General features: G+C 32.6%; 1 long non-coding RNA gene across 1 annotated transcript in view; it reads left to right on the top strand.

Annotated features, from left to right (window-relative positions):
• LOC143654855 (uncharacterized) overlaps nucleotides 1–12029 on the top strand; it is a 30966-nt gene extending 18937 nt beyond the window's left edge. The window contains exon 3 of the long non-coding RNA XR_013162009.1: nucleotides 11852–12029. This is a non-coding gene — a long non-coding RNA (uncharacterized LOC143654855). The remainder of the gene's footprint in view (nucleotides 1–11851) is intronic.

Genomic DNA, 12029 nt, shown 5'->3' with positions numbered 1-12029 from the left:
GTGTGTGTGTGTGTGTGTGTGTATCAACTAGATGAAACTTGGACCCTATACTGTGCCCCATGCTGCATTCCAGACAAGGTTGTATGATTGAATAGATAATGAACTGCATTATCAAGGAGTGAAATGTCTCCTGGGAAGTAAAAATGCATCAAGAGACCTCTTAGTTTCATGTGCTAGCAAAGTAAAGACTAAAAGTGGTCTTTGGCAGGAGTTTACATAAGCTAATGAATAAGGAAAATGAAATCTTATACTTCATAATGCTGACAAGAAATCAATCATATTTGATGAACTAGTAAGTCAGATTTAAATGCCAAGAGTTCCCTAAGAATACACAAACCTAATATACCTATGTGCATAGATCAAAAAGCTACCTGCCATCAAAACTTATAATTTCAGTACCTTGGAATTCAATGGAAAGCCCCTTCAGAAGTAGACTATTCATTCTTTGGAAAAATCTCTGTATGAACATCTTGGTAGTTCTTTGCAGATTGCAACAGTAGTTTGCTGCTTGGCACCTATTCGTTTATGTTCTATTACTTTGGAACAGTGATGTAAAAGAAGAGGAAGTCTCTAAGATTTTTCATTTCCATGACCCAAGTCACATAATAGAGACTGGAAATCAAGCTTGGGCAAAGTGTTATGGTAGGAAGAACCACTGAATCAAAACCTATTCTAAAGGAAATCTGCCTTTATTCTACTTCCAGAACAAGCTGTAGGACCTTGGGAAAATTTTATATTCTCAATCTGTTATCAGTTTCCTCATTGGCAGAGGCATTCACTCTTTCAACATCTTTTCTGACAACATGTTTTGAAATGTTCTTTCTAACTCCAAAATTCTATGGATCTATGTCATTATATAATTAATCTGAAAAAATCTTTAATAAGGCAAGTTTTTTTTTCTCCCAGAAAAATCTTGATGAGATAAAGTGAGAGTATGCTTATTAGTAATACTGGAATAGTGACTCAAAATTCTTCCTTGGTTTTTGCTAAGAATCTTAAAACTATATAATGAGAACATTGTAAAACCTCTTTTAACTCTGACTTCTTATAGGAAATCACAATTAGATCTGGATTTCAGGATTATTTGTGCTTTAAGTAGAGGATTTATTGTGGATACAAATTTATTAGTTCAATAAGATGTAGATGTGTAAGCCATCATGAAATGTCATCCTTAGAATATCCTCACCTGTATAAACTTAGTCCAAGATTATAAAAACCCAACAGATTTCAATCTTTCCCCAGATAAAAAGTCTGTCTACTCTTTCCTAAGTGTATCTTCTCATTGCTCAGTACTTTACTCACAAAATACTAATAGAATATTTACTACCTGCAAGTTTCAGAGATATAGCTGCTATTTTTAGGAGAAATATTGTTATATTATGTGCTTGTTAAATTTTATTGACCCATAAGGCTGACGTTGGAACTAGTCCTTTAGAAGAAAACTTATTTGGAATGATTTCTAGCAGGTACTCTAATTTCTTAATTTTGTAAAAATTCAAATGAGGAGACAGAAAAATTACCAGGGTGACAGAAAATCTGCTGGGAATAGAATTTGAAAAGTCACTACATTATCTTGCTGCCATGGGAAGTCTATTCTTAAGATAGCTCAGAAGAAAATATGACTACCACGTTCTTAAAATATTCCAAGAGGACTCACTCATGATGAAGTACTATAGTAGTGCATTTTGCCAACAGTAAATCAGTTCCCTCCACCAGAAAACCTCTTTGTGACATTTAAGATTACTTCAGCTTGCCCTTTTCTAGTAAAATAGAATATCAATGCTTACTAACACTTGACATAGCCCTCCCTCTAAAATTACAGCTGGTTAACAATCATCATTAGCAGTCTCTTCTTCAAACTAAGTCACTTTGTCTTTCCAATTAGGACCTTAATTCTGAATTATTAAACATTCTGATGAAAAAGCTCTTTTGAAACTTGATATATAACACTTTAATGCTGATGAGGTATTCTATTTTATTTTTTGCTATGTAATTTAAAGGCAAAAAACATGGGCTGGGTGAGTAAAACATAAAAAGAAAGACAATTCGCCCCCAGGACATTCTAGACTGGGGGAGTCCCTGGGACCTGAAAATGGGTGGGCCTGGGGTAGTTTAAGTAGGCAACTGGATCTCTATGCTGGAAATTTGGTCAAAGCTCTAGAGACTGTGTGCAAGCTCATTACAATGGATAAATTCCTTAAGAATGGATCTCTGTCTCACATCCTATAGGGTCTAATTGGTGGTGAGGATATGTTTTTACATAGATTTTCCCCATCAATTGCCCCAAAAGAAATAGGAATGCAGTACAACGCAACATGGTAGAAGTCTGACTCAATTTCCTCTTACTCCCAAATATGAATGTTCATTGCAACTTGAGTCAAATGGATGGTGGAAAGGAATTCCTAAATTTAGAAGAAATTGAAACAATAAACATAATTTTAAAACTCACACTTCCCAAGTAGATATAAGCCGGTATCACCTGCCCCTAAGCTTAGTTTCTTTTGTATCCCCTCTTATGATGGCCTCCTATGAAAGGCCAGACCAATTACTGAGAGGTGAGGTGACAGTTCATTATGGCTGGATTGATTGCTTGAGTAGGTTCTATGTTCCAACCTGCATTCTTCTCCCCTCTCTGACAGTCGTCGTGCAAAGCCAAGTTCTAATACAAGGTACACACTTGGGACTGGGTCTCTTCCTCAGCAACATTCTTGTTTAACAAGAATGGGAGGAGATAAAGACAGAATGGGAATTTGGTAAAAGTAGAAAGTAGGGAAAGTGGAGAAAAGGGCAGATGACAGAGAGTTTTGAAAAAGGAACAATGAAGTATGCATAGAATACTCAAGAAATATGTGGGTAGGCATTCTATGAAGAAGGTGAACCATATTTGTTGCTTTGTGTACATTTCTTTCACTGGCATTTCTTTAATGACATCCTCCTCACACTTCCCAAGTAGATATAAACAGGTATCACCTGCCCCAACACTGTGTCTTCCTCTGCAATAGAGGAGTTTGTTCTGGGTCTAATGTCCTTATTTACTTTTGGGCTCTTTCTTTTGCTTTCAATTCTTTGGATTTTATTTACTCAAATCTACTTTCATTATACTCAATAGGATAAATTCATTGGCATAAAAATGAGAATGGCTTAATGTGCCTTATTCAGTAGAATTTTCATTTTAACAGAAACTTTTAATGCTTTCTTCACCTACCCTAGTGTGTTATGTGGGGGCTGTGGCAGGAGAAAAAGGAAAAGCTATTTTGCATCAGTGGGTTGTCAGCTCCTTAATTCATATCCCACAGGCCTCTGCCTACTCCATATACTCATAGGATTAGCTCTTACTCAACGTCGCCACTAGACCTGAGCCTATGTTTCACTGTTCACTATGATATGTTGATACTCCATGCTATTGTTGGCTTTAGAAAGTAGGACATTTCTTCCTAAAAATAGATAATGCAAATTATTACTATTGGCTCCAAAGTGTAAACACCCTCTCCATTCCTCACTCTATCTAGTTTTGGAAAAAGCATTTATTCTTTTCACATGTACCTGGTTTTCATTGTCACTGGAAGTTAGTGTACCATATTAACGGTGATTGTGAAATTATTTTAATGTCAGGGTTCATATGCTAATGTTCACAAATTATGATTTTTAAATTCAGGTCTCAGAACATAATAACACAATAAGATTTTTCTTTTTAGACTCTTTTCCAGTCATTTCTTTTCTGGATTATTCTATGCTTTCATGAGTTTTAAAAACAGTTTCCTTTTTATGGAAGCAGTATATCAGAATGAGCGTTTTCCTAATTAGATCAATTTATGGAAATGGTATGGATTACTGGAAAGCAAACTTGGTTGAGGATCGATCAGGAGGTCTGATTTTGCAATCATACCTCTGTCATTTTTGCCATGGGATCATAACTGACCTGCAAAAAATAAAAAATCACCTGTCTAATTTGCCTGGCCAGTTCCCCATCTACTATTGGCTCTCCCTTTGTGTCTTTCTACTCATTTCGTCATTGTCCTATAGGATACATCTTACATATTAAATACCATAGTATACTGTAATCCTTGGTTTCCTTTTATATTTCCTCCAAAGTAAGGGGAAGATCTATGTTTTAATCACCTTGGTACACCAAAGGCTTATCACAATGCCTAATGAATTTCGACACTTAAGATTTGTTTAATTAAAGAATGAAGATCACAGACAAACTGGCCAGTGTCTGGTAAGCATTTGTTTCCTCATCTACAGACAGGAATAACTAGCTACCTCCGGCTCTTCCTGAGTCATAAAGCAGGCTGAGAGACTGGTAAAATGGAGTCTTGCCTTCTGCGAGTGATCTTCCCTGACTTCCCTATTGGAAGTTGGGTCTCCTTCCAGCTCCATTCCAAGTCATGGTCTATTACTTTACCCTATTTTATTTTACTGAGAGTTTATATTTGGGTGTTCCCACTGGCATGTTAGCTCTGTCATGCAGTCACCTTACCTGTCTTATTCTACACAGAATCTGTTGAGCTTTGTAGAAAGCAAGACACAGAGTAGGTGCTCAATAAATGCTTAAGTGAATAATGGATTTCCATATGTGGCACTGGAGAAACTCTGCCTCAATAAATGTAAATACCCTATATTTTAAGGCATAGAATTCCCATGCAAAAGCAAAACATTTTTATCATTAAAATTCTCCCTTGTTCCATAATAAGAAAATATGCTAAATGAGAAAAGGCTCTTATTTGAAAACAGCTGCAGATTTTATTTAGTTGTCTAATTATCCTTTCTTCAGAAAGATTATAAGTATAAGGAACCTTTTAAAAAGTAACTTATTTTCTTAAAATTTCTCAGATTCTCTCTCAAGGTACCGAGGGATACTTCTTGAATCCTTGATTAAGTTTATTTTTTGAAGTTGTTATGTAGCCTTTAATATGAGAAAAAGTAAGTCTATCTTTCAGGATTAAAGCATATGTTTGCTTTTATTCAGTATGAAGATTTTGATGTGATAATTATAACGTAGGATTGTGGCTTGAAGGTAGTTTAGGGAATAACACTGAGCTGTAGGTGATTTCATGTTTCCTACCCAATTTGTAGAATCATAATTTCACAGCCTGCTCACAAAAGGAGTCATTTAGTATTGGGTCTCTTGTGCTGTCTGTGTTTTAAAACATTAGTGTAAAAACTTACCATCACAGGTGTACGTTGATTTTGATGACATCATCAAGCAGGGTTTGACCCAGTCATTTCACAAGTCTATTTTCACACCTGAGCAATGAGGATGTTGTTGAGAAATATGAATATCACAATTATGTATACATGGTTGTATTGGCTGCACTCATACTTAGGAACCGAACCAGCATATATTGTTTGTACATTTTGAGGACTGGGGGCGATGTCTACAGAAGGCAAGAGTTTCGTATTTCGCAGCGTTATTTGACTCCAGCTTTTTCATATTGTCATTTTACAGGGTGGTAACAATAAAAAAAGTCCTGCTTCCCTCAACCCCTCACCCCCCGAAAAAGAGCTGTTATAAAGCTAAAGGTATGAATTTGATTATGAGCCAGTTGTTTAAATTCAACCAGGGGATTTTATTCTACTATGCTCCAGCACATAATTCTGGAGAAATAAATGTTTAAAACCAAAGTGAGAAAACCAGGCTTTAATTAGTTATAATTCTCAGAGTCAGCTGACATGTCCACAAAATCTGGTTTAGTGCAAAAAGGAAAACTTTAAAATATTTAATATAAGATTCTACAACTAGTACTACATAGTACAAATTTCCCTCTTATGCCTCTCATGTTGTGACTCTATTTAGTTGAGCTATTTGAAATACGCAATAGCAAATGGCCATTTAAAAAGTTTATTATGTCAACGGTGGATATATCTTTATTGCTTGAAGTCAGCCCTCTATAACTAATTATATTTTAGAATATAGAGAGTGCAATTCAAGCACGTTTTAACTTACTTTCTCAGGTTCTGGACTATTTTGAGAGCTGCTGAGCTGGGTGGGCATCAAACAGATTAGCATTTTAACAGTTTATATATTTAAATGTCATTGCTGCCATTTTTACTGAATTATGCGTTTTATTCTTCACACACACTAAATACTAACTGACCATCATAGACTCGGCTTTAATCATCAGATATTCAGCATATATGTTAGAATTTTAAGTAATATGTAAAGATTCATATTTAAAATTAGGTGTATTTTTAGGTTTTTTAGACTTTTAAAGAACTACGCTATTCTTTTTTTCTGTAGAAATTCATTTATTCTTTCAAAAGAAGCATTGGTGTGTGCTGTTTTTCTAAAAATATTCCTTTATAGATTTATATAGAATATGTATTTTATACAAATAAACTATTCTTGAAGGATATTATATACTGTAGTGTGGAGGTATACACAGAGATAAGCATATTTAAAATTAGTTGATATTCACATTAGGAACATATACTGTCTAATTTTCGCTTATATTTTGCATTTTGAAATCAATCAAAATAAACTCTGTATTTTTTAAATGAAAAAAATTGTGAATAATGATTTTCTTTAGTTTTCATTATTATATTTCTTGGTTATGTTGAAAAAAGATGCAATAATTGTAAATATTTAGAATCTGTAATATTTATAAAGTTAAGAATCATTTTTGTGACTAGGTCAGGGGAAATACGCTTTGTCTTAAATTTTGGGATGATAAAAGCAGATCAAGCTTTCTTATTATTGCTTGAATTTCATCAATACACATCATCACCTTTCTAGGCTGAAGGGTTGGGGAAGGGGTGGAACATTTGAGGTTATCTGCATTTGTACTTCAGACAGTTCTTTGCTCTTTACACTAAGAGAAGAGGCTTTTCTACATGAAGCACTTTCATCTGCTGGTTTTGTTTCTCTGATATTTTAAGTTCAATAGTACAAGTCAAGGTATATTACCAAAAAAAAAAAAAAAAAGAAAAGAAAATTTCATCTTTTTAGTTCAAGGATTTTTCTGTTCAGGTCTCTCTGAAAACAGTTTAAAATTAAGAGGAATTCATGTCTTAGAGAACAAAATTTATGGGCTAGATTTGAAAACTCAGTACTCATTTTTTGTTTGATGCATAAAAATATGATATGTTGCATATTTTAAAAATTCATAATGTTAAAATTAAGTGCATCTTAAGGGCTGTTAATGGGTTGTTATGGGAAATCAAATGAGATAATTATATGAAAGTGTTTTGAACTCTGTACAAGAAAATGCAAGTGTAAGGAGTGAGTCTTCATCTTCGTTGCACTCATCCAGCAAGACAACCTTCAGTGTTCTCACTGCCCACCCAGTGCCGAGCTGGCATTTCTCTTATTAGACCTGGCCCATGTTTCCTGTTTCGCATGTGTATACAATTTCCCCTAATGAACGTTCACATGATTTATGGCGGAGAATTCAGAAAAAAACTAGACATGAAGAAATATAAAGTTGGATTACTTATTCACAAACAGTGCGGTGCTATGGCTTTTCTGTTTTATTTAAAAAAAGACAGATGTGTTATTATGTTGCAGAGTAATCAATTCAGCATATAGTTTTAATATATTTGGCAACATTTTTTCCCATAATTATGTCAGGAAACCTAGGAATTTGAAATGGAATGCTTTTAACCTCCTGTAAAAATGTAAAAATGTAAAAAATACATTTCTCATGAATCAAGGGAGGTGGCTCTAAATTTTACATTGAGAAATTCATTTTAAATATCCAAAGACTGAAACACTAAAGGGTTCTGAATCACAAATAATGACAAAGTATTTCCTTCAAAATCATCAAAACCACCCACCTCCCCTTTTTTAAAATCATGGGTAAAATTTTCGGTAGAGTAAATATAATAATATATAAAATCTATTATATGTTGTGTGTATATATATATATATATATATATATATATCAGCTGAATTCTATGGACCATTGATCAATTCTCATAAAATAAGCCTTCCTTCATTTAGCATCATTACTTGTAATTCACTTTTACTGGTCTTATTATAGATTATTTAGAATTCCATATTACATTACGTAATCCACTTTCTGAAACTACATTATATTTAATATTATTTTTGTTGGTAGCGATAAAAAGAATTGGCTAATACATTTAAATTTACTCCATTAAGAAATAATTTTAAAGTTTCTTTTTAAATATCTGTTAGATGTTCTTATTCTATTTTCCTAATGAATAAAATCATCAATCAAAAATGATTAAAATGATTACCACTGCTTATTACACACCAGAAATAGTAATAAGCATAGACAAACCAGACTTCATAGTTCAATTTGAGAATGAATCATTTTGCTTTTATCTCTATTATCTGCATGTTCATTTACTTTTTTTTTAATTAAGAGGATTCAACATTTTTTGAGAAAGTGTATTTTGAATATTAATTATAATATTCTATTTAATGCTTTCAAAACCATGGCAAACAAAATTTTCTGAAATTATTGCTAAGATTCCAATTTAGTAAGAATGAAAAATTACTTTATGATTAAAATCTGGTTGTTTTCAAATATCAATAGTTATCAACAACATCTTAGTTTACTATTGGATAAATACCTTCCCCTTTTGTCACACTTCTAATCTTCTTTTCTATTACAGTTGATCTTAAAAAACATTTTTATTATTATTATTTTTGGGGGGCATTGGGCAGGCACCAGAAATCGAACTCAGGTCTCTGGCATGGCAGGCGAGAATTCTGCCACTGAGCCACTGTCGCACTGCCCTTAAAAAGCATTTTAATGGCAGCAAATATTCTTTTATTTCAGAGTTCTAGGCTCTTGTGTTACAGTGAATTTCATTGGTTTCCTTTTATGGAGTACTTAAATACATCTTCACAGTGAATAACTCTTGTGCTCTGTGAAAAAGCAATCCTGTCGTTGGGTTTCTTTTCTGGATTCATTTCAGAAACATGCTCAGACTGTGCAAGATTTTGTAATCGGATTTCTATGAAACTATTGGTATATTAAGTATATAATGAAATTACACACATTTTAGCAAAAAAAAACAGCGAACTGTGCTTTAATTTTTACCTCATACACCAACATGTGATGATGATTGCCTAATAGGAGTTAAGCTCGAGTCAATTTCAGCAAAACTACTGATTATTCAAATTAGGTAGGTTAATGAGTGATTTACCCAGGTTTAAAAAATATATTCTCATTAGGTTTTAAATATTGTGCAACCAATAGTTGTTACTTAAATGGGAGACATTTGGAGGACTCAGAGGCCCAATTAGTTTTCATTGAAGTGCCAAGTTTTCTTGTGAGATTTTTCAAAATACCTTTCATTTTCTGTTTTCAACCAGGTAAAGAAATACTAAATACCTCTTTTTAATTGTAAAATGGGATCTTTAATCGCCCCAGAGCTACCTTTTAAAAACATCAGTCATACAAACGTGGTGTGTGTTAAAATTCCCATGAGTGACATTTATGTTTTCCTTGCCCAATGTTCAATATTGAAATTGGGTAAACTGTTATCATGGTTAAAGGAGAAAATATTAGATTTGATACTGCTTCTGCCATTTTCAAGAGATTATTTTGGAGAAGAAAATCAATATTGATGCTGTGTCAAAGCACTATGAAAATTTTAACGTACAATTATGATCTTACTGTAAAAGTGTTGGGCTCTTCCTACTTACTCAAATTCTAAATTTGCTGTATGAGCAATAAATACACTCTGCAGAATGCTGTATGGCAATAAAAATATTCCAGAAAATGTAACTCACAATGATTGTCGAAATTTCCTCTCATTTTCTTTATTGCGTAAACTTATATTTCATCATTTGCAAACCTTCAATGACCTGAATATTTAGCAGCTTTCCCATAATTCTTTCACTAAAAAATACAGACATACCTCAAAATCTTGTCATTAGCTTTCAAGAATTCCTTCTTAGAAGCAGATATTTACTACCTTTGAAATTTTTAGCTCAAATTTCCTTTTCCTTTTTGTAATAGTATGTATACATGTCTCTTTAGGTATAAATATCTTCAGTAATTTTTAAAACCTTTACTATATATTAACTTCACTAAAAATGAATTTAGAAGGAAAAATATGTATTTGAAATGTAAAACACTAACTACTAAAATAAAAAAAACTTGCTGAGATATTAGTCATATTTTATTAATATTTGACATACTACAATTGTTGGAGAATTCCAAGTTCTTCATTAGCTCATTATTTCATTTACAAGGTTAAAACAATAGTTTTCTTGGTGGGTGTATGGAAGATTATAATGAAATAAGACTAATTTATGAAAAATCTGACAAACTTGTCTGCTCACTGAACGTATTGTCCCTAATAAAGTCAATTAATTGCCAGCTTTTCATTGAATTTTAGCAGATCTTTTTTATTAATTGCCAGTTTTTCTGCTCTAAACCTTTAGAGTATTGCAACTTGTAATTTTTCCCATTCATTCTCCGAAGTTTATGGACATGTGAAAGTATGTTAAAATGTTTTCCTTAAGTGTTCATAAACATTCTTGTATCTATAATTAGCATTTTCATTTTAGCAGATAAGTCAGCATTAAAGTATCCATATATCCTTATATAATCATTTTTTCCTACTTTTCAGTTAATTTATGGGATTGCTGCTGTTTGGTTTTAGTTGATACGAGGAATTCTATTGCTTATTTAATAAAAAATTATACCCAAATAGAGCTGGAATAAAGAAATAGATATGACAGAATATATATTTAAATGCCTCTTTTGTGATTGTTTTGTATGCATTTTTCCATAGTCTAAGATTTTCAAATTTACAACTATATGTTAGATTCCTTTATGTTCATATATTTTGTAAAACGTATTCATAAATTTTCCTAGGCTCTTGTTCGATAATTCACAAAATTTTTTCCCCTATTTTTAGAGGCAATTTGTGTTTACTGAAGACTTCTTGCTTTCTATGCATTAGTTAGGGTATTTAAACCAACATCACCTCATCTAATCCTTATATGTTGTAGCAATGGTGATCCCCATATTCTACGAAGGAGACTTGAATCTACAAAATGCTCAGTAACAATAGGAGTGAGACTAAGATTCAAATCCATGATTGTCTACTTGAAGGCCCACATTGTCCTATCATGCTGTGTCTTTGGGATTTACATTCTCTAGCTAATGTTCTTTAAGTCAAAATTTCCTATAATATACATAACTTCTAAGAAAGAATCACCAATATTCTTTCACTAATTAGAAAAATAAGCATCCTGACAATTCTCGTTTGAACTTTTGAGATTGCAGAAATCACATCACAATTCTTAAATATTATGCTTCAATTTGGATATCATTATTTATTCTAGAGAATTTATTTCAATCCATTTCAAGTTAGACATACTATATTTCTTGCCCATGACAGCCTAGATTCTGCCTTAGGGTAGTATAAAAAGTCAGAAAATCTAATAAAATCAGGTAAGATTTTGGAAAGCAAGAATGCAGGCAATAATTTTAAATTACGTGAGATTAAAAATGTATTTTCTATTTTCTTCCTAATAAGATACTATTGCCTAATGACTAATTTAGAGAAAAATAATTCTACCAAGGAATAATTCTACCAAGGAATGATAGCACTAATCTTAATTTTTTGTTTTCCCTCTGATGTGCAAGGCAAAATTAGGCATTTTATAAAGATTATTTTCAAAAGTTAGAAAAGATCTTTGCTTTTTCTGATATTAATAGTGTACTTAACAATCAGTAAATTGTACAATTTGATCAAATAATTAGGGATTTATTTCTTTTAATGCTTTTAGAATGTAAAAAAATTACTATACAGAATGTGTATAGTAAACACTCTAAGATTTGTTTTGATTATCATAACTATTGTACAAAGGAGCAAGAATCTCTGAATATGTTCAATTGATTTGTTTTTGCATGGGCAGGCACCCGGAATCGAACCCAGGTCTCTGCCATGGCAGGTGAGAACTCTGCCACTGAGCCACCATCACACCACCCTGAATATGCTAAATATGATGAGCAAAATGAATGTGACTAATTGGTTCTCAACTATTTTGATAATCAATAAAGACAAAGTACGTATGAACTGTGCATGACCTAAAT

This window comes from Tamandua tetradactyla, chromosome 14 (genome assembly GCF_023851605.1).
Source record: "Tamandua tetradactyla isolate mTamTet1 chromosome 14, mTamTet1.pri, whole genome shotgun sequence".
NCBI lineage: Eukaryota > Metazoa > Chordata > Mammalia > Pilosa > Myrmecophagidae > Tamandua > Tamandua tetradactyla.
The sequence above is the reverse complement of the archived record's forward strand: the minus strand, read 5'-3'. Positions and strand labels throughout refer to the sequence as shown.